Genomic DNA, 21,171 nt, shown 5'->3' on the forward strand with positions numbered 1-21,171 from the left:
CATAAACAAATTGAGAAAATCATCAGGAAGAACTGGTATCTTCTAACTAAAGACCCCATCCTTACCAATATAATAACAAAAAAAACCAACTTTGTGTATAGGAAATCAAGAAATTTAAAGAACCATCTAGTAAGGAGTGCTTTGCCTATGCCCACTCACAACTTGATTAGAACTAAAGGCTTCCACAGGTGCGGGTTGTGCGTCGGATGCAAAAATATCAAAGACCCTACCAGCAAACACTGCGAAGTAACAGTTAATGATGTCACCTTCAAAATTAGGGATTTTATCACCTGTCACACTGCTAATGTGATTTACCTAATTGAATGTTCCTGTGGCCTCAACTACATTGGCAGAACTACAAGACCGCTCAAGATATGAATAGGAGAGCATCTGCGAAACATTAAAAAAGGAATAGAGACCCACCACCTCTCCAATCACTTTAAAATGAAACACGATTGTTCTATTCAGCACATAAAGAAATTTATTGGAATTAAACATATCAGATCCACTTGGAGAGATAAGAACATTGATAAGAATATTGCAATTTCCGAGATGAAAACCATATTTTCACTCAATACTCTTACCCCTGGTGGACTAAACCATGACTTTGAACTCAAATGGTTTCTCTAACTCAGGGGTGGGGAACCTCTGGCCCGTGGGCCGTATAAGGCCCGCAAAGCCGTTTGGTCCGGCCCACCCGCTCCTCTCAGTGAGACAAGCCGCTGCACAGTCCGACAGCAGCGTGTCTCAGCTGTCACCACATGGAGGAGAGCGCGGCTATTGTCGGGCAGCGGCGGCGGCCTTGTAGGACTTGAAACCAGCCGCCGGTTTGTGAGCCAATCAGAGCTCGCGCACCGGCAGCCAATCAGGAGCCGCGGCTGCCGGTCCGAGAGCTCTGATTGGCTCTCTAACCGGCGGCTGGTTTCAAGTCTTACACGCCGCCACCCAACATACCCGCGCTCTCCTCCGTGTACCCGCCGAAAGGAGCGGGACGGGGAGGGGGGGGGGGGGGAGACAGGGGGGCATCTGTATACCTGGCACTGTGGGGGCATCTGTATACCTGGCACTGTGAGGGGCATCTGTATACCTGGCACTGTGAGGGGCATTTGTATACCTGGCACTGTGGGGACATCTGTATACCTGGCACTGAGGGGCATTTGTATACCTGGCACTGTGGGAGCATCTGTATACCTGGCACTGTGGGGACATCTGTATACCTGGCACTGTGGGGGAATTTGTATACCTGGCACTGTGGGGGTATCTGTATAAATGGCACTGTGAGGGGCATTTGTATACAGGGCACTGTGGGGGCATCTGTATACCTGGCACTGTGGGGACATCTGTATACCTGGCACTGTGGGGACATCTGTATACCTGGCACTGTGGGGGCATCTGTATACCTGGCACTGTGAGGGGCATTTGTATACCTGGCACTGTGGGGACATCTGTATACCTGGCACTGTGAGGGGCATTTGTATACCTGGCACTGTGGGGACATCTGTATACCTGGCACTGAGGGGCATTTGTATACCTGGCACTGTGGGGGCATCTGTATACCTGGCACTGTGGGGACATCTGTATACCTGGCACTGTGGGGACATTTGTATACCTGGCACTGTGGGGGCATCTGTATACCTGGCACTGTGGGGACATCTGTATACCTGGCACTGTGAGGGGCATTTGTATACCTGGCACTGTGGGGGCATCTGTATACCTGGCACTGTGAGAGGCATTTGTATACCTGGCACTGTGGGGACATCTGTATACCTGGCACTGAGGGGCATTTGTATACCTGGTACTGGTGGGGCATCTGTATACCTGGCACTGTGGGGACATCTGTAAACCTGGCACTGTGGGGGCATCTGTATACCTAGCCCTGTGAGGGGCATTTGTATACCTGGCACTGTGGGGGCATCTGTATACCTGGCACTGTGGGGACATCTGTATACCTGGCACTGTGAGGGGTATTTGTATACCTGGCACTGTGGGGGCATCTGTATACCTGGCACTGTGGGGGCATCTGTATACCTGGCACTGTGAGGGGCATTTGTATACCTGGCACTGTAGGGATATCTGTATACCTGGCACTGTGAGGGGCATTTGTATACCTGGCACTGTGGGGGCATCTGTATACCTGGCACTGTGGGGACATCTGTATACCTGGCACTGTGAGGGGCATTTGTATACCTGGCACTGTGGGGGCATCTGTATACCTGGCACTGAGAGGGGCATTTGTATACCTGGCACTGTGGGGGCATCTGTATACCTGGCACTGTGGGGGCATCTGTATACCTGGCACTGTGAGGGGCATTTGTATACCTGGCACTGTGGGGGCATTTGTATACCTGGCACTGTGAGTGGCATTTGTATGGCTGGCACTGTGAGGGGCATTTGTATGGCTGGCACTGTGAGGGGCATTTGTATGCCTGGCACTGTGGGGGCATTTGTATACCTGGCACTGTGAGGTGCATTTGTATACCTGGCACTGTGGGGGCATTTGTATACCTGGCACTGTGAGGGGCATTTGTATACCTGGCACTGTGGGGGGCAATTGTGGATCTGGCACTGTGAGGGGCATTTGTATACCTGACACTGTGGAGGCATTTGTATACCTGGCACTGTGAGTGGCATTTGTATGCCTGGCACTGTGGGGGCATTTGTATACCTGGCACTGTGGGGGCATCTGCATACCTGGCACTGTGAGGGGCATTTGTATACCTGGCACTGTGGGGGCATTTGTATACCTGGCACTGTGGGGGCAATTGTGGATCTGGCACTGTGAGGGGCATTTGTATACCTGGCACTGTGGGGACATCTGTATACCTGGCACTGTGAGGGGCATTTGTATACCTGGCACTATGGGGACATCTGTATACCTGGCACTGAGGGGCATTCGTATACCTGGCACTGTGGGGGCATCTGTGTACCTGGCACTGTGGGGACATCTGTATACCTGGCACTGTGGGGGCATCTGTATACCTGGCACTGTGAGGGGCATTTGTATACCTGGCACTGTGGGGGCATATGTATACCTGGCACTGTGGGGACATCTGTATACCTGGCACTGTGAGGGGCATTTGTATACCTGGCACTGTGGGGGTATCTGTATACTTGGCACTGTGAGGGGCATATGTATACCTGGCACTGTGGGGACATCTGTATACCTGGCACTGTGGGGACATCTGTATACCTGGCACTGTGGGGACATCTGTATACCTGGCACTGTGGGGGCATTTGTATACCTGGCACTGTGGGGGCATCTGTATACCTGGCACTGTGGGGACATCCGTATACCTGGCACTGTGAGGGGCATTTGTATACCTGGCACTGTGGGGACATCTGTATACCTGGCACTGTGAGGGGCATTTGTATACCTGGCACTGTGGGGACATCTGTATACCTGGCACTGAGGGGCATTTGTATACCTGGCACTGTGGGGGCATCTGTATACCTGGCACTGTGGGGACATCTGTATACCTGGCACTGTGGGGGCATTTGTATACCTGGCACTGTGGGGGCATCTGTATACCTGGCACTGTGGGGGCATCTGTATACCTGGCACTGTGAGGGGCATTTGTATACCTGGCACTGTGGGGACATCTGTATACCTGGCACTGTGAGGGGCATTTGTATACCTGGCACTGTGGGGACATCTGTATACCTGGCACTGAGGGGCATTTGTATACCTGGCACTGTGGGGGCATCTGTATACCTGGCACTGTGGGGACATCTGTATACCTGGCACTGTGGGGGCATTTGTATACCTGGCACTGTGGGGGCATCTGCATACCTGGCACTGTGGGGGCATCTGCATACCTGGCACTGTGGGGACATCTGTATACCTGGCACTGTGAGGGGCATTTGTATACCTGGCACTGTGGGGACATCTGTATACCTGGCACTGTGAGGGGCATTTGTATACCTGGCACTGTGGGGACATCTGTATACCTGGCACTGAGGGGCATTTGTATACCTGGTACTGTGGGGGCATCTGTATACCTGGCACTGTGGGGACATCTGTAAACCTGGCACTGTGGGGGCATCTGTATACCTGGCCCTGTGAGGGGCATTTGTATACCTGGCACTGTGGGGGCTTCTGTATACCTGGCACTGTGGGGACATCTGTATACCTGGCACTGTGGGGGCATTTGTATACCTGGCACTGTGGGGGCATCTGTATACCTGGCACTGTGCGGACATCTGTATACCTGGCACTGTGGGGGCATCTGTATACCTGGCACTGTGAGGGGCATTTGTGAACCTGGCACTGTAGGGATATCTGTATACCTGCCACTGTGAGGGGCATTTGTATACCTGGCACTGTGGGGGCATCTGTATACCTGGCACTGTGGGGACATCTGTATACCTGGCATTGTGGGGACATCTGTATACCTGGCACTGTGAGGGGCATTTGTATACCTGGCACTGTGGGGGCATCTGTATACCTGGCACTGTGAGGGGCATTTGTATACCTGGCACTGTGGGGGCATCTGTATACCTGGCACTGTGGGGGCATCTGTATACCTGGCACTGTGAGGGGCATTTGTATACCTGGCACTGTGGGGGCATTTGTATACCTGGCACTGTGAGTGGCATTTGTATGGCTGGCACTGTGAGGGGCATTTGTATGCCTGGCACTGAGGGGCATTTGTATGCCTGGCACTGTGGGGGCAATTGTGGATCTGGCACTGTGAGGGGCATTTGTATACCTGACACTGTGGGGGCATTTGTATACCTGGCACTGTGAGTGGCATTTGTATGCCTGGCACTGTGGGGGCATTTGTATACCTGGCACTGTGGGGGCATCTGCATACCTGGCACTGTGAGGGGCATTTGTATACCTGGCACTGTGGGGGCAATTGTGGATCTGGCACTGTGAGGGGCATTTGTATACCTGGCACTGTGGGGACATCTGTATACCTGGCACTGTGAGGGGCATTTGTATACCTGGCACTATGGGGACATCTGTATACCTGGCACTGAGGGGCATTCGTATACCTGGCACTGTGTACCTGGCACTGTGGGGACATCTGTATACCTGGCACTGTGGGGGCGTCTGTATACCTGGCACTGTGAGGGGCATTTGTATACCTGGCACTGTGGGGTCATCTGTATACCTGGCACTGTGGGGACATCTGTATACCTGGCACTGTGAGGGGCATTTGTATACCTGGCACTGTGGGGGTATCTGTATACCTGGCACTGTGAGGGGCATTTGTATACCTGGCACTGTGGGGGCATCTGTATACCTGGCACTGTGGGGACATCTGTATACCTGGCACTGTGGGGACATCTGTATACCTGGCACTGTGGGGGCATTTGTATACCTGGCACTGTGGGGGCATCTGTATACCTGGCACTGTGGGGGCATCTGTATACCTGGCACTGTGGGGGCATCTGTATACCTGGCACTGTGAGGGGCATTTGTATACCTGGCTCTGTGGGGGGCATCTGCATACCTGGCACTGTGAGGGGCATTTGTATACCTGGCACTGTGGGGACATCTGTATACCTGGCATTGAGGGGCATTTGTATACCTGGTACTGTGGGGGCATCTGTATACCTGGCACTGTGGGGACATCTGTAAACCTGGCACTGTGGGGGCATCTGTATACCTGGCACTGTGAGGGGCATTTGTATACCTTGCACTGTGGGGGCATCTGTATACCTGGCACTGTGGGGACATCTGTATACCTGGCACTGTGAGGGGTATTTGTATACCTGGCACTGTGGGGGCATCTGTATACCTGGCACTGTGGGGACATCTGTATACCTGGCACTGTGAGGGGCATTTGTATACCTGGCACTGTGGGGACATCTGTATACCTGGCACTGTGAGGGGCATTTGTATACCTGGCACTGTGGGGGCATCTGTATACCTGGCATTGTGAGGGGCATTTGTATACCTGGCACTGTGGGGGCATCTGTATACCTGGCACTGTGGGGGCATCTGTATACCTGGCACTGTGAGGGGCATTTGTATACCTGGCACTGTGGGGGCATTTGTATACCTGGCACTGTGAGTGGCATTTGTATGCCTGGCACTGTGAGGGGCATTTGTATGCCTGGCACTGTGGGGGCATTTGTATACCTGGCACTGTGAGGGGCATTTGTATACCTGGCACTGTGAGGGGCATTTGTATACCTGGCACTGTGGGGGCAATTGTGGATCTGGCACTGTGAGGGGCATTTGTATACCTGGCACTGTGGGGGCATTTGTATACCTGGCACTTTGAGTGGCATTTGTATGCCTGGCACTGTGAGGGGCATTTGTATGCCTGGCACTGTGAGGGGCATTTGTATACCTGGCACTGTGGGGGCATCTGTATACCTGGCACTGTGAGGGGCATTTGTATACCTGGCACTGTGGGGCAATTGCGGATCTGGCACTGTGAGGGGCATTTGTATACCTGGCACTGTGGGGACATCTGTATACCTGGCACTGTGAGGGGCATTTGTATACCTGGCACTATGGGGACATCTGTATACCTGGCACTGAGGGGCATTTGTATACCTGGCACTGTGGGGGCATCTGTGTACCTGGCACTGTGGGGACATCTGTATACCTGGCACTGTGGGGGCATCTGTATACCTGGCACTGTGAGGGGCATTTGTATACCTGGCACTGTGGGGGCATCTGTATACCTGGCACTGTGGGGACATCTGTATACCTGGCACTGTGAGGGGCATTTGTATACCTGGCACTGTGGGGGTATCTGTATACCTGGCACTGTGAGGGGCATTTGTATACCTGGCACTGTGGGGGCATTTGTATACCTGGCACTGTGGGGACATCTGTATACCTGGCACTGTGGGGACATCTGTATACCTGGCACTGTGGGGGCATCTGTATACCTGTCACTGTGAGGGGCATTTGTATACCTGGCACTGTGGGGACATCTGTATACCTGGTACTGTGAGGGGCATTTGTATACCTGGCATTGTGGGGGCATCTGTATACCTGGCACTGTGGGGACATCTGTATACCTGGCACTGTGAGGGGCATCTGTATACCTGGCACTGTGGGGGCATCTGTATACCTGGCACTGTGAGGGGAATTTGTATACCTGGCACTGTGGGGGCATCTGTATACCTGGCACTGTGGGGGCATCTGTATACCTGGCACTGTGGGGGTATCTGTATACCTGGCACTGTGAGGGGCATTTGTATACCTGGCACTGTGGGGGCATTTGTATACCTGGCACTGTGAGTGGCATTTGTATGCCTGGCACTGTGGGGGCATTTGTATACCTGGCACTGTGTGGGCATCTGTATACCTGGCACTGTGAGGGGCATTTGTATACCTGGCACTGTGGGCGCAATTGTGGATCTGGCACTGCACTATTGGGGGCATATGTGTATCACATCCCATTTTAACTGGCCACACCCATATTTTGGGCGCGCGTGGGGGCAAACTTGTATGGCCCCAAAAGGATTTTATAAATATCCAAATAGCCCTCGGTAGAAAAAAGGTTCCCCACCCCTGCTCTAACTATTGTCAGAGAAGCACAATAGATATCATGATTTATCGTCAAGATAGTTACTACATCTTCTATCCTTCTTTATGGGCATTCACCGATAGATAGTGTTAATCATCTATTTACATGAAATCCTATGGGATCATGTCACAACATTATTTCATTATTTTTTATTATTTCTGCCATTCACAAATAGATTAATTGCAAATGTGCATCTTTATTAAATCTTATATCTTCTTTAGAATATATTAGAACAGTAATCTCATACCCCTGTTTTCTTTCAGCAGCTTCGAGCTTGGAAAAATGGGGGATAATCTAATTAGATATCAAGAACGGGACCACGGCTGTTAATTTCACCCACTGTAAGCTATGAATGTCCGTTTAGAACTACCAAGATGGCCTCTCCGCGGACTTCATAGACCACAATCTCCAGCGACGTGGCTCGTGAATATTCCAGCAAACTACATCACCCAAAAACCCCGGTGGGACCCAACTTCCATCTCCGCCGTGTTCAGATCCTAAAAGACCACAACCAGAGACTACACCTCCCATAATCCCGAGCGGGATTTAACTTCCGCCTTCGTCGCCATTTGCCTTCTTATGGAGGACTACATTACCCATAATTCCGAGCGGGACCCAACTTCCGTTTTTCCGGTATTTGTCCTCGTTGTGAGAACTATCACGATCAGGACTCCCAAATAACAATGCTAGTAGCCTTTGTCTGAAAGAGTCTAGTTTTTATATCAGCTACCTCTGTATTATGGTAGTAAGTCTATCCATCTTTTATGTATTTGTTTAATTATTTTATACTTCCGGTTCCAGTCACATGACCGGAAGTGACTCAATTCCACCTACTATAAATAGGGAAACCTATTGTCGTGGACCCTCATGCCTTGAACAAGAGTCCCTTGACTCGAAACGCGTTGGATAGGAGGGGGAATTGCATCAGCGGACTTGTCAATTGCATCTGAGGGAAGGTAAGACCTTGTCTTTTTTGTTTTATTGGGACTTCTACAAGTTGGCTACTTTTTGTTCCAAGACGGTACTCACCTCCCTCGGAGTCTGACTTTTACGCTGCGTCAAGCCTTTTATATTTTATTTTGTTGCTGTCTTTTATCTTTAAATAAATGTACATTCTTTTACTATCCCTGGATGGAACCTTTGTAAAGAAACCGTTATGTGAGGAGACACGCAGCTGTCAGAGTGAGTGTTAGGTACGCTTATTACGTATCAACATATTGAAAGAAACTGTCATCATCTTTCTGTGAAAAATTCGGCTATGGTTAAAAAGATACCTTGATATGAGTTCAGACACCTGTCTTTATGTAAGTGAGGTGTGTTCATGAGAAGAAATCTTTTTCAAATAACGATAAAAGATACCTTTATATACACCATCTGACGACACACATTGTAAGTGAGGTACGCCAGATGAGATTGGTGAAGTTTTAATTCGTTGTAGTGTACACAACATTACTACACATTGTGTATTTTTATTTTTATATCCCTTTGCCCGTCGTCGAGTGTTCCATCAAGGACCCGGACACAGAGCTCTTCCGGTCACCCATTGGGATATACAGAGTACAGCTAAGTACTCCCACTCCCTCACATTTTCCACCTTATAACCCTTATGTAAGCAACAACTATATACAAGTCTTGCAGATTTAGTCCGCACTGGGACGGGCGCCCAGCATCCTTTACGTACTAGGAGAAAAAGATTTACTGGTAGGTTTAAAATCTTATTTTCTCTTACGTCCTAGAGGATGCTGGGGACTCCGTAAGGACCATGGGGTTTATACCAAAGCTCCAAACCGGGTGGGAGAGTGCGGATGACTCTGCAGCACCGATTGAGCAAATGCGAGGTCCTCATCAGCCAGGGTATCAAACTTGTAGAATTTTGCAAAAGTGTTTGAACCCGACCAAGTAGCCGCTCGGCACAACTGTAATGCCGAGATGCCTCGGGCAGCTGCCCAAGAAGAGCCCACCTTCCTAGTGGAATGGCCCTTTACCGAATTCGGTACCGGCAATCCAGCCGCAGAATGAGCCTGCTGAATCGTGATACAGATCCAGCGAGCAATAGTCTGTTTAGAAGCAGGCGCGCCAATCTTGTTGGCTGCATACAGGACAAACAAAGCCTCTGTTTTCCTAACCCTAGCCATCCTGGCTACGTAAATTTTTAAGGTCCTGACCACATCCAGGGACTTGGAGTGCTCCAAGTCACCCGTAGCCACAGGCACCACAATAGGTTGGTTCATATGAAAAGAAGAGACCACCTTAGGCAGAAATTGAGGACGAGTCCTCAACTCTGCTCTATCCACATGAAAAATCAAGTAGGGGCTCTTGTGAGACAAGGCCGCCAACTCTGACACCCGCCGTGCAGATGCCAAGGCTAATAACACAACCACCTTCCAGGTTAGAAATTTTAATTCCACCGTTTGAAGAGGTTCAAACCAGTGTGATTTAAGGAACTGTAACACCATGTTAAGGTCCCATGGTGCCACTGGTTGTACAAAAGGAGGCTGGATGTGCAGCACTCCCTTTACGAAAGTTTGGATTTCTGGGAGAGAAGCCAATTCCTTTTGAAAAAATACAGATAGGGCCGAAATCTGTACCTTAATGGAGCCTAATTTTAGGCCCATATCCACTCCCATCTGTAGGAAGTGGAGAAAACAGCCCAGATGGAAATCTTCCGTAGGAGCATTCTTGGTTTCACACCAAGATACATACTTCCTCCAGATACCGCGATAATGCTTCGCCGTTACTTCCTTCCTAGCCTTTATCAGAGTAGGGATAACTTCCTCCGGAATACCCCTCTCTGCTAGGATTCGGTGTTCAACCGCCATGCCGTCAAACGCAACCGCGGTAAGTCTTGGAACATGCTAGGCCCCTGCTGTAACAGGTCTTCCCTGAGAGGAAGAGGCCACGGACCTTCTGTGAGCATTTCCTGAAGATCCGAATACCAGGCCCATCGAGGCCAATCTGGAACCACGAGTCGTTTGTACTCTGTTTCGTCTTATGATTCTCAACACTTTTGAGATGAGAGGTAGAGGAGGGAACACATAGACCGACTGAAACACCCATGGTGTCACTAGGGCGTCTACCGCTACTGCCTGAGGGTCCCTTGACCTGGCACAATACCTCCGAAGCTTTTTGTTGAGGCATGACGCCATCATATCTATTTGAGGAAGTCCCCAAAGACTTGTTATCTCTGCAAAGACCTCTTGATGAAGTCCCCACTCTCCTGGATGGAGATCGTGTCTGCTGAGGTCTGCTTCCCAGTTGTACACTCCCGATATGAAGACTGCTGACCGAACACTTACGTGATTTTCTGCCCAGCGCCGAATTCTGGTGGCTTCCGCCATTGCCACTCTGCTCCTTGTCCCGCCTTGGTGGTTTACATGAGCCACTGCTGTGACGTTGTCTGATTGAATCACAACCGGTAGGTCGCGAAGAAGATAATCCGCTTGTCGTAGGCCGTTGTATATGGCCCTCAATTCCAGTACGTTGATGTGTAGACAGGCCTACTGGCTTGACCATATCCCCTGAAAATGTCTTCCTTTTGTGACTGCTCCCCATCCTTGGAGGCTCGCGTCCGTGGTCACCAGAACCCAGTCTTGAATGCCTAACCTGCGACCATCTAGAAGGTGAGCACTCTGCAGCCACCACAGGAGAGACATCCTGGCCCTGGGGACCAGGCTTATCTTTTGATGAAGGTGTTGATGGGACCCCGACCATTTGTCGAGAAGGTCCCACTGAAACGTCCTCGCATGGAACTTGCCGAAGGGGATGGCCTCGTAGGCTGCCACCATTTTTCGCAGAACTCGAGTGCATTGATGAACAGACACTCTTTTTGGTTTTAGCAGGTCCCTGACCATGTTCTGGATGTCCTGGGCTTTTTCTATTGGTAGAAAAACCCTCTTCTGTTCCGTGTCCAGAATCATGCCTAGGAATGGTAGTCGAGTCGTTGGAAGCAACTGAGACTTTGGCAGATTGAGGATCCAACCATGTTGATGTAACACTCTCAGGGAGAGTGACACGCTTTTCAGCAATTGATCCCTTGATCTCGCCTTTATCAGGAGATCATCCAAGTACGGGATAATTGTGACACCCTGCTTGCGCAGGAGCACCATCATTTCCGCCATTACCTTGGTGAAAATCCTCGGGCCGCGGAAAGCCCAAACGGCAACGTCTGAAACTGGTAATGACAGTCCTGTTCCGCGAAACGCAGGTATTCTTGATGAAGAGGAAATATGGGGATATGAAGGTAGGCATCCCTCACATCCAGCGACACCATAAAATCCCCTGCTTCCAGACTGGATATCACAGTCCGGAGTGATTCCATCTTGAATTTGAACTTTTTCAAGTATAGGTTTAGGGATTTTAGATTCAAAATTGGTCTGACCGAACCATCCGGCTTCGGGACCACAAACAGTGTTGAATAGTACCCTTTTCCCTGTTGAACAACAAGAATAAAAATAATTCAGCGCTAAAGATAAAAACATTCAATGTTTATTACACATAAATAGTGCTAGTCATATATATGACATACATTTAGAGATTAGATATAAATATACTGTTGCAACAGGAAAAATAAAAATATAAAAAAACACCAATAAATGTGGGGCAAGGAGCAACACTGCTAAAAAATAAATATTTCAGTAAATACTGATCTGTTTAGCTGGGAGAATTCATATGAAGGCCTGCTTCCTAGGGAAATGTATTAAGCCAGAGATTACCAGTTCCATTTGAGTCCTCCAATAGGTTAGCACTCCTGTGTAGTAATGGAGATCCTCTTACTGGCTGTATTTTTCCATGATGGTACTCTGCTGCAGGGTGGACCGTGGCAAGGTCTTTCACAATGGCTTGTCAGAAAGTGTCCCAATAGGACCGCAATTCCCAATCACTGGACAGCAGGCTTGTGTCAAAGATTTAAAAGTCCCAGACTTGTTACCAACCAGTTTCACTGCTAGAGCAGCTTTTTCAAGGTATAAAAGCAGTGTGCCTAAAAGCCCTTTATATAGCAGTGTTTGATCACAATACCCCACAGGTGTGTACAGATCAATCAGTACAAATATTGTTCAAATTAAAAAACTAACCTAACAGGATTCAAATGTTGACAGCCAGAAGAATAGTCCTAATAAGCAATAAAAAAAAGAGGTTCAGAAAGTATGTGGGTAGAACCACCAGAAGTTTAAAGTCCAGGTTTATGGAGCACCGTAGGAATATCATTAACGGTGCTACTAACCACAGTGTTCCGAGACATTTTTTAAAATTTCATAATAAAGATCCAAAGTCCATAACAATTCTAGGTTTGGAACATATTAAACCAACAGAGAGGGGGGGAGACAGGTTTACACGTTTATGTAAGCAAGAAATATTTTGGACATTTCATCTTGACTCACTGTATCCCAGTGGCCTAAATGAGGCTCTAGAACTGAACGCCATATTGTGAGAATTTGGGTGTGCCCAGAATGTTAGGTGATGTTTGTTAGGCGCCAAGGGTCCGCTCGTCAGTGCGGCCGGCGCCTAGCAACGGGGACGCCACTGTCGGATCGTGTTCCCCGTTGCTGGGTCTAAGTTTATATCATCACTGGTTTCCTGGCTGTGTAGCATGCAGCTGCACGGCATGTTGTAATTATCACTCATCTGTTTCCCTGGCCATGCAGCTGCATGGCATTTAATCCAATCAGCCTCCAAACAGCTGATTGGAAGACTCTCTGTTAAAAGCACTCCCAGGACTCCTCACAGACGCCGGTGATAGCTTCCTGTTTGCCTGATTTTGCTGCAGAGAGAGTTCCCAGTCCCGGTCTGTTCGTTTGTTCCTGTTCTCAGTGATCCAGTACTCGGAAGTTACCATCTGTTCCTGGAGTCTGACCGAGCACCTTTAACATCTGGTGGTGTTCGTGAGTCGCGGCGCAGCCGTGTGTTGCGGCTTGTCCGCTACTATTTATTATTGTGTTTATTTTGAGTTCTGGTGCTTTGCGGAGGATTCCGCTTCCACAAGATCCACTCTGGTGTCCAGCGGTGCCGGATAGGAGTGTCGGATCCGTGGATCCTTGGTTGTCCTTTTCCCTGGCGGCTAGTCCGCACATACCTTTTGATTTAGTTAAGTTAGCTTGTAACCCCTGGCTTGGTTGCTTAGTCAGAGGGCCCCTTGTTATCTCCCTGTCTCGGACTTCCCCTTGTCTCCCATTAAGACCTGCGGGGGCATCGGGGTTGGGCAGACATAATCCGCCCTTCGAACGCGGCTGCCATGGGCTCAAGCAACCATAGTCTCGCAGGGGATTTCTGATAACACGGGCGAGACAACGGAGTTAGGGCGCCAGGGGTTACTAGGCTCTCCAGCTCCCACAACCTGTATTTCATTCCTGTACTCAGATCTCTGCCATAAGATCTTCTCCAGTCTGGAGTACAGGAATCGTAACATTATCACCGGCCAGACAAAAGAAAAAATTTCAACAGGAGTTAATTTTTTCACTTATCCAGTAGGGAGAATTTTGTCGGCCTCATGAATCCCACCGGTGTTGGGCCAAATCCTGGCCAGTTTTTGGTTAGTCAGATTCAGGAACTTACCCAGATGGTTCAGGATCTGTCCCTCCGGGTGAGCTCACAGGAAGATCTGTTACGGACTTCCCCGAGGGTCATCCCTGAACCAAAAATGCATCTGCCTGACCGTTTTTCTGGGGATAGAAAACAGTTTTTTAATTTTAAAGAGTCTTGTAAACTGTATTTTCGTTTAAGACCAGTTTCCTCAGGTACGGAGGCTCAGCGGGTTGGAATTATAATTTCTCTGCTTCAGGGGGATCCTCAGACCTGGGCTTTTGGTTTAAAGACAGACGATCCGGCCTTATCGTCTGTAGACGCTTTTTTGAAATCTTTAGGGCTATTGTATGACGACCCTGATAGAGAGGCATCCGCAGAAAGTCAGTTGCGTGCTCTAAGACAGGGTAGGAATCCTGCAGAGAATTATTGTACGGAGTTTCGCCGTTGGTCGAACGACTGTGGCTGGAATGATCCTGCCCTGCGCAGTCAGTTTCGCCTCGGCTTATCTGAATCTATAAAAGACAGCCTCCTTCAGTATCCCGCTCCTGAGAACCTTGATAAACTCATGGAGCTCTCTATTAAAATAGATCGTCGGCTCAGAGAGCGGAGGACTGAGAAAGGGGCATCTGTAGTTTCTTTTCCCTGTGTTTCTTCCGTTCCGATAGACATGGAGGAGCCTATGCAGATTGGTCTCTCCAAATTGTCTCCGGAAGAAAGAACCAGGAGGCAAAATTCTGGTCTGTGTTTGTACTGCGGAGGTAAGGGACATTTTGCCCGTAGTTGCCCAAACAAGTCGGGAAACTTCCTGACCAAGTGAATAGTGAGGGGGTTCACTTTGGTCTACAGCTCATCTCCTCAAATAATTCACTATTGGTTCCTGCTAAAGTTTCTTATGACAGCCTCTGTTCCTCGGTCTCTGCTTTTGTGGACAGTGGAGCTGCAGGAAACTTTATGGACTTAACATGGGCCAAGGCCTTAGGTATTCCTCAGTTAACCTTAAGTAGGTGTATCACCATGCATGGTTTAGATGGGAGTCCCTTATCCAATGGGGTTATTTCTCTATGTACACCTCCTGTTTTGCTCTCGGTGGGAGCTCTACATTCTGAAAAGATTGAGTTTTTTCTTACCCATTGTCCAGCAGTTCCTGTGGTTCTGGGTCACCCTTGGCTGGCCTTTCATAATCCCATCATAGATTGGCAGTCTGGGGAGATTCTACAATGGAGTACCATCTGTGATAAAGAATGTATTACACTTCCTATCCGAGTAGCTGCTGCCAGGCCCGCACATATTCCTGGAAAGTACCAAGATTTTTTGGATGTGTTTTCCAAGGGCAATGCGGATATTTTGCCTCCCCATAGGCCTTATGATTGTACCATAGAGTTAATTCCTGGTGCCACGTTGCCTAAAGGAAGGTTATATGCATTGTCTGGTCCTGAAACTGTGGCCATGAATGAGTATGTGAAAGAAAGTCTTGAGAAAGGGTTTATCAGGCCATCTAAATCCCCTTTAAGTGCAGGTTTTTTCTTCGTAGAGAAGAAGGATGGTTCCCTCAGACCCTGCATTGACTTTCGAGCCCTGAATAAAATCTCAGTAAAGAATACTTACCCTCTGCCTCTGATCTCTGTCCTCTTTGATCAGCTACGTTCGGCTGTTATTTTTTCCAAGATTGACCTGAGAGGAGCATATAATCTCATTAGAATCAGATCGGGGGATGAGTGGAAAACGGCATTCAGTACTCAATCAGGTCACTATGAGTATCTGGTCATGCCTTTCGGCCTATCTAACGCTCCGGCAGTCTTTCAGGATCTCATTAATGATGTGCTCCGTGAGTTTCTGGGAAGATTCGTTGTGGTCTATTTAGACGACATTTTGATTTATTCTGACTCTATAGAACAACATGTTACCCAGGTGCGTCAGGTACTTAAGAAATTACGTGAAAATCACTTGTATGCCAAACCGGAGAAGTGTGAATTTCACGTCACGGAGGTATCCTTTTTAGGGTACATTATTTCCCCTCGGGGATTCCGAATGGAACCTAAGAAGCTCCAAGCCATCCTGAGTTGGGCGCAACCCACCAACTTAAAAGCAATTCAGCGCTTTTTAGGGTTTGCGAACTACTACAGAAGGTTTATTCACTCTTTCTCTGACATAGTTGCTCCCATTGTGGCACTCACTAAGAAGGGAGCAGATCCTACCAATTGGTCATGTGAAGCTAAAGTATCTTTTCAGGCCTTGAAACAAGCCTTTGTCTCAGCCCCTGTCCTTAGACATCCCAACCCAGAATTGCCTTTCATCGTTGAGGTAGATGCCTCGGAGGTTGGTGTAGGGGCTATCCTTTCTCAGAAGGATCCAGATTCCCTTGAGTTACATCCTTGTGCCTTTATGTCCAGGAAATTCTCATCTGCTGAATCCAACTACGATGTTGGTAATCGGGAGTTGCTGGCTATTAAATGGGCTTTTGAGGAGTGGAGACATTGGCTTGAAGGAGCGACCCATACCATTTCTGTTTTGACAGATCACAAAAATCTTCAATACATTGAATCAGCTAAGCGACTGAATGCCCGACAGGCTCGTTGGGCTTTATTTTTCACTCGTTTCAAATTCATTATCACCTTCAGACCTGGTTCCAAGAATACCAAGGCAGATGCCCTCTCACGCAGTTTTCTTCCCGCTCAAGACAACAGTCCTGTTACTCTCATACTTCCGCCTTCAGTCATTCAGGCAGGTCTCACACAGGATGTTTTTTCTCAATTGAAGCTGCTTCAACATCAAGCTCCGGGAAATACTCCTGCTGGTCGTCTTTTTGTTCCTGAGTTTTTGAGAGCAACTGTTTTGGAGGAATTTCATGATAGCAAAGTTGCAGGGCATCTGGGAGTCGCTAAAACTTTTGAATTGGTATCCCGCGCAGTGTGGTGGCCTGGTCTTTCTAAAGACATTAAAGAGTTTGTTTTTTCGTGTCAGGTCTGTGCACAGCATAAAGTTCCCCGTTCTTTGCCTATTGGTCAACTTATGCCTTTGAATGTTCCTCTTAGACCATGGTCGCATATCTCCATGGATTTTGTGGTGGATCTCCCTCTGTCAGCTGGATGCACAGTCATATGGGTGGTAGTGGACCGTTTTAGTAAGATGGCTCATTTTATTGGTCTTCCCCGATTGCCATCTGCCCAGGGATTGGCAGTCTTGTTCCTCCGTCATGTTTTCAGACTCCATGGGTTACCCACTGATATTGTTTCTGACAGGGGTCCACAATTCATTGCACAGTTTTGGAAGTCTTTTTGTGCTTCGTTAAAAATGAAATTATCATTAACCTCCGGTTATCATCCACAATCAAATGGACAGACTGAGCGAGTGAACCAATCCTTAAAACAATATTTGCGTTTGTACTCGGCCAAACTCCAAAATGACTGGTCTGAGTTTCTTCCATTGGCAGAGTTTGCTTATAATAATGCCTGTCATTCCTCTACCAATGTGTCTCCATTTTTTGCAGTTTTTGGTTTCCACCCCAGAGCTAATTCATTTTTCCAACATTCCTCTGTCTCCTCTCTGGCCCTGACCTCTCATCTTAAACTTATTTGGAAAAAAGTGCACATAGCTCTCAGAAAAGCAGCTTTCAAGGAAAAAGATTTTTCGGACAGGTTCCGGCGGCCGTGCACTTTTAGAGTAGGAGACAGGGTGTGGCTGTCGACTCGCAATATCAAACTTCGACAAACCTCAGCCAGATTGGGTCCTAGATTTATTGGACCATTTCTCATTATCAAAAAAGTCAATCCAGTTGCTTTCCGGTTACAGCTACCAAAAACGTTACGAATCGGAAATACCTTCCATTGCTCTTTGCTCAAACCATATGTTTCATCTAGCAGATTTCCTCGTAAAAAACCTCAGGGGAGATCACCAGTTAATGTACAGGGTCAGCAGGAGTTCGTGGTTGAGAAGGTTCTCGATTCCAAGCTGTCCCGGGGTCGGCTTTATTTTTTGGTGCATTGGACAGGTTATGGTCCTGAGGAAAGGTCGTGGGTCCTAGATAAGGACCTTCATGCCCCAAGGCTCAAAAGGGCATTTTTTCAAGAATTTCCTCAGAAACCCGGATTTAGGGGTTCCTTGACCCCTCCTCAAGGGGGGGGTACTGTTAGGCGCCAAGGGTCCGCTCGTCAGTGCGGCCGGCGCCTAGCAACGGGGACGCCACTGTCGGATCGTGTTCCCCGTTGCTGGGTCTAAGTTTATATCATCACTGGTTTCCTGGCTGTGTAGCATGCAGCTGCACGGCATGTTGTAATTATCACTCATCTGTTTCCCTGGCCATGCAGCTGCATGGCATTTAATCCAATCAGCCTCCAAACAGCTGATTGGAAGACTCTCTGTTAAAAGCACTCCCAGGACTCCTCACAGACGCCGGTGATAGCTTCCTGTTTGCCTGATTTTGCTGCAGAGAGAGTTCCCAGTCCCGGTCTGTTCGTTTGTTCCTGTTCTCAGTGATCCAGTACTCGGAAGTTACCATCTGTTCCTGGAGTCTGACCGAGCACCTTTAACATCTGGTGGTGTTCGTGAGTCGCGGCGCAGCCGTGTGTTGCGGCTTGTCCGCTACTATTTATTATTGTGTTTATTTTGAGTTCTGGTGCTTTGCGGAGGATTCCGCTTCCACAAGATCCACTCTGGTGTCCAGCGGTGCCGGATAGGAGTGTCGGATCCGTGGATCCTTGGTTGTCCTTTTCCCTGGCGGCTAGTCCGCACATACCTTTTGATTTAGTTAAGTTAGCTTGTAACCCCTGGCTTGGTTGCTTAGTCAGAGGGCCCCTTGTTATCTCCCTGTCTCGGACTTCCCCTTGTCTCCCATTAAGACCTGCGGGGGCATCGGGGTTGGGCAGACATAATCCGCCCTTCGAACGCGGCTGCCATGGGCTCAAGCAACCATAGTCTCGCAGGGGATTTCTGATAACACGGGCGAGACAACGGAGTTAGGGCGCCAGGGGTTACTAGGCTCTCCAGCTCCCACAACCTGTATTTCATTCCTGTACTCAGATCTCTGCCATAAGATCTTCTCCAGTCTGGAGTACAGGAATCGTAACAATGTTATTGACCATATTTGGTATATATCAATTGTGACTTTAACTAATTACGATTATATTCAGTTTTTTGGTTGGGTGTACATGACCATATTTTTTTAATCATCTGTAGATTGGGTATGTATGTGGGTGTATATATATATTTACATACATAGAATTACAAAGCGACAATATTACTAAATATATATAAAAACTGGTAATTTATTTGGGTTTATTTTTTACTAACAGAAATTTGAGTGGGTTCTGAACTGGAATTATTGTTAATGTTGCAATATATAATCTCTTCATATCGTTCATATATACATTGTGGTTCCCTTTGGCAGCCATAATTTGTGATAAATTGTATTATCGCCACTATGTGACTATCGAACCCATACAGTTTGGACTATATATGGGGTCATCGCTGCCATGGGGGACCTATTTCTAATATTTCAAACATATCTATGGGTACTAATTAAGGACTTAGCGTTTTTTCTTCTTGATGTGGTGACCCATCCAATTAGATTTTATGAGACCGCAATGAGTGACTACATATTTAGGATGTTATATGAATGTTATCCTTTATGCTTTAATTATGTCCGTGGTCCTATGGGTGTGCGGTGTTTATCGCTGCCGCCGGGCGGTATGATGACACTTTGTCCTGGTCGCCCTTGGGTGGCGTGAGGCGGGCGCGGTGCCGTCAGCCGTACGGCGACATCGGTGGATGGTGCGCCCCATCTAGCCCACGGACACGACTGTTCTGAGGCTGGCTGCCGAGTTAGATCCATATATATTGTTTTATTTTGTTTATTAAATTTAAAAAAAAAAAGAGATATTTTATTGTTTAATATTGTTGCTGGGCAACATGATGACATGCTAGGTCACGTGACCGTAACTGGATCATGTGACTAATGAAGAGAATATCTAATTTCCCTGTGAGCTCATCAGTGGGGACGGGGCATGATACCTGTCTCCACTGTCAAAATATTACCATTGCTGCTAGGCAACGGGGGGGGGGGGGGGGGATCGGCCACATCACGTGATCGGAGTCCGATCACGTGACTGATCTGTGACCATGTGATCAACATTTGATTGGTCACAATATGTGTCCATCTTAAATAAATGAAAGAGAGGCTTGATACTCAGGCATAACAAGATATTGTAATACTTCCTACTTCCTGGACTAATGACCATGTGACCATATTAAGAATACTAAGGGTAGAACAGTCACCATTGCTGCTATGCAACAGGGGGGATCGGCCACATCACGTGATCGGAGTCCGATCACGTGACTGGTCTGTGACAATGTGATCAACATTTGATTGGTCACAATATGTGTCCATCTTAAATAAATGAAAGAGAGGCTTGATACTCAGGCATAACAAGATATTGTAATACTTCCTACTTCCTGCATTAATGACCATGTGACCATATTAAGAATACTAAATGTTGGTGAATTTATACTTTCTGAACCTCTTTTTTTTATTGCTTATTAGGACTATTCTTCTGGCTGTCAACATTTGAATTCTGTTAGGTTAGTTTTTTAATTTGAACAATATTTGTACTGATTGATCTGTACACACCTGTGGGGTATTGTGATCAAACACTGCTATATAAAGGGCTTTTTGGCACACTGCTTTTATACCTTGAAAAAGCTGCTCTAGCAGTGAAACTGGTTGGTAACAAGTCTGGGACTTTTAAATCTTTGACACAAGCCTGCTGTCCAGTGATTGGGAATTGCGGTCCTATTGGGACACTTTCTGACAAGCCATTGTGAAAGACCTTGCCACGGTCCACCCTGCAGCAGAGTACCATCATGGAAAAATACAGCCAGTAAGAGGATCTCCATTACTACACAGGAGTGCTAACCTATTGGAGGACTCAAATGGAACTGGTAATCTCTGGCTTAATACATTTCCCTAGGAAGCAGGCCTTCATATGAATTCTCCCAGCTAAACAGATCAGTATTTACTGAAATATTTATTTTTTAGCAGTGTTGCTCCTTGCCCCACATTTATTGGTGTTTTTTTATATTTTTATTTTTCCTGTTGCAACAGTATATTTATATCTAATCTCTAAATGTATGTCATATATATGACTAGCACTATTTATGT

This window comes from Pseudophryne corroboree, chromosome 6 (assembly GCF_028390025.1).
Source record: "Pseudophryne corroboree isolate aPseCor3 chromosome 6, aPseCor3.hap2, whole genome shotgun sequence".
NCBI lineage: Eukaryota > Metazoa > Chordata > Amphibia > Anura > Myobatrachidae > Pseudophryne > Pseudophryne corroboree.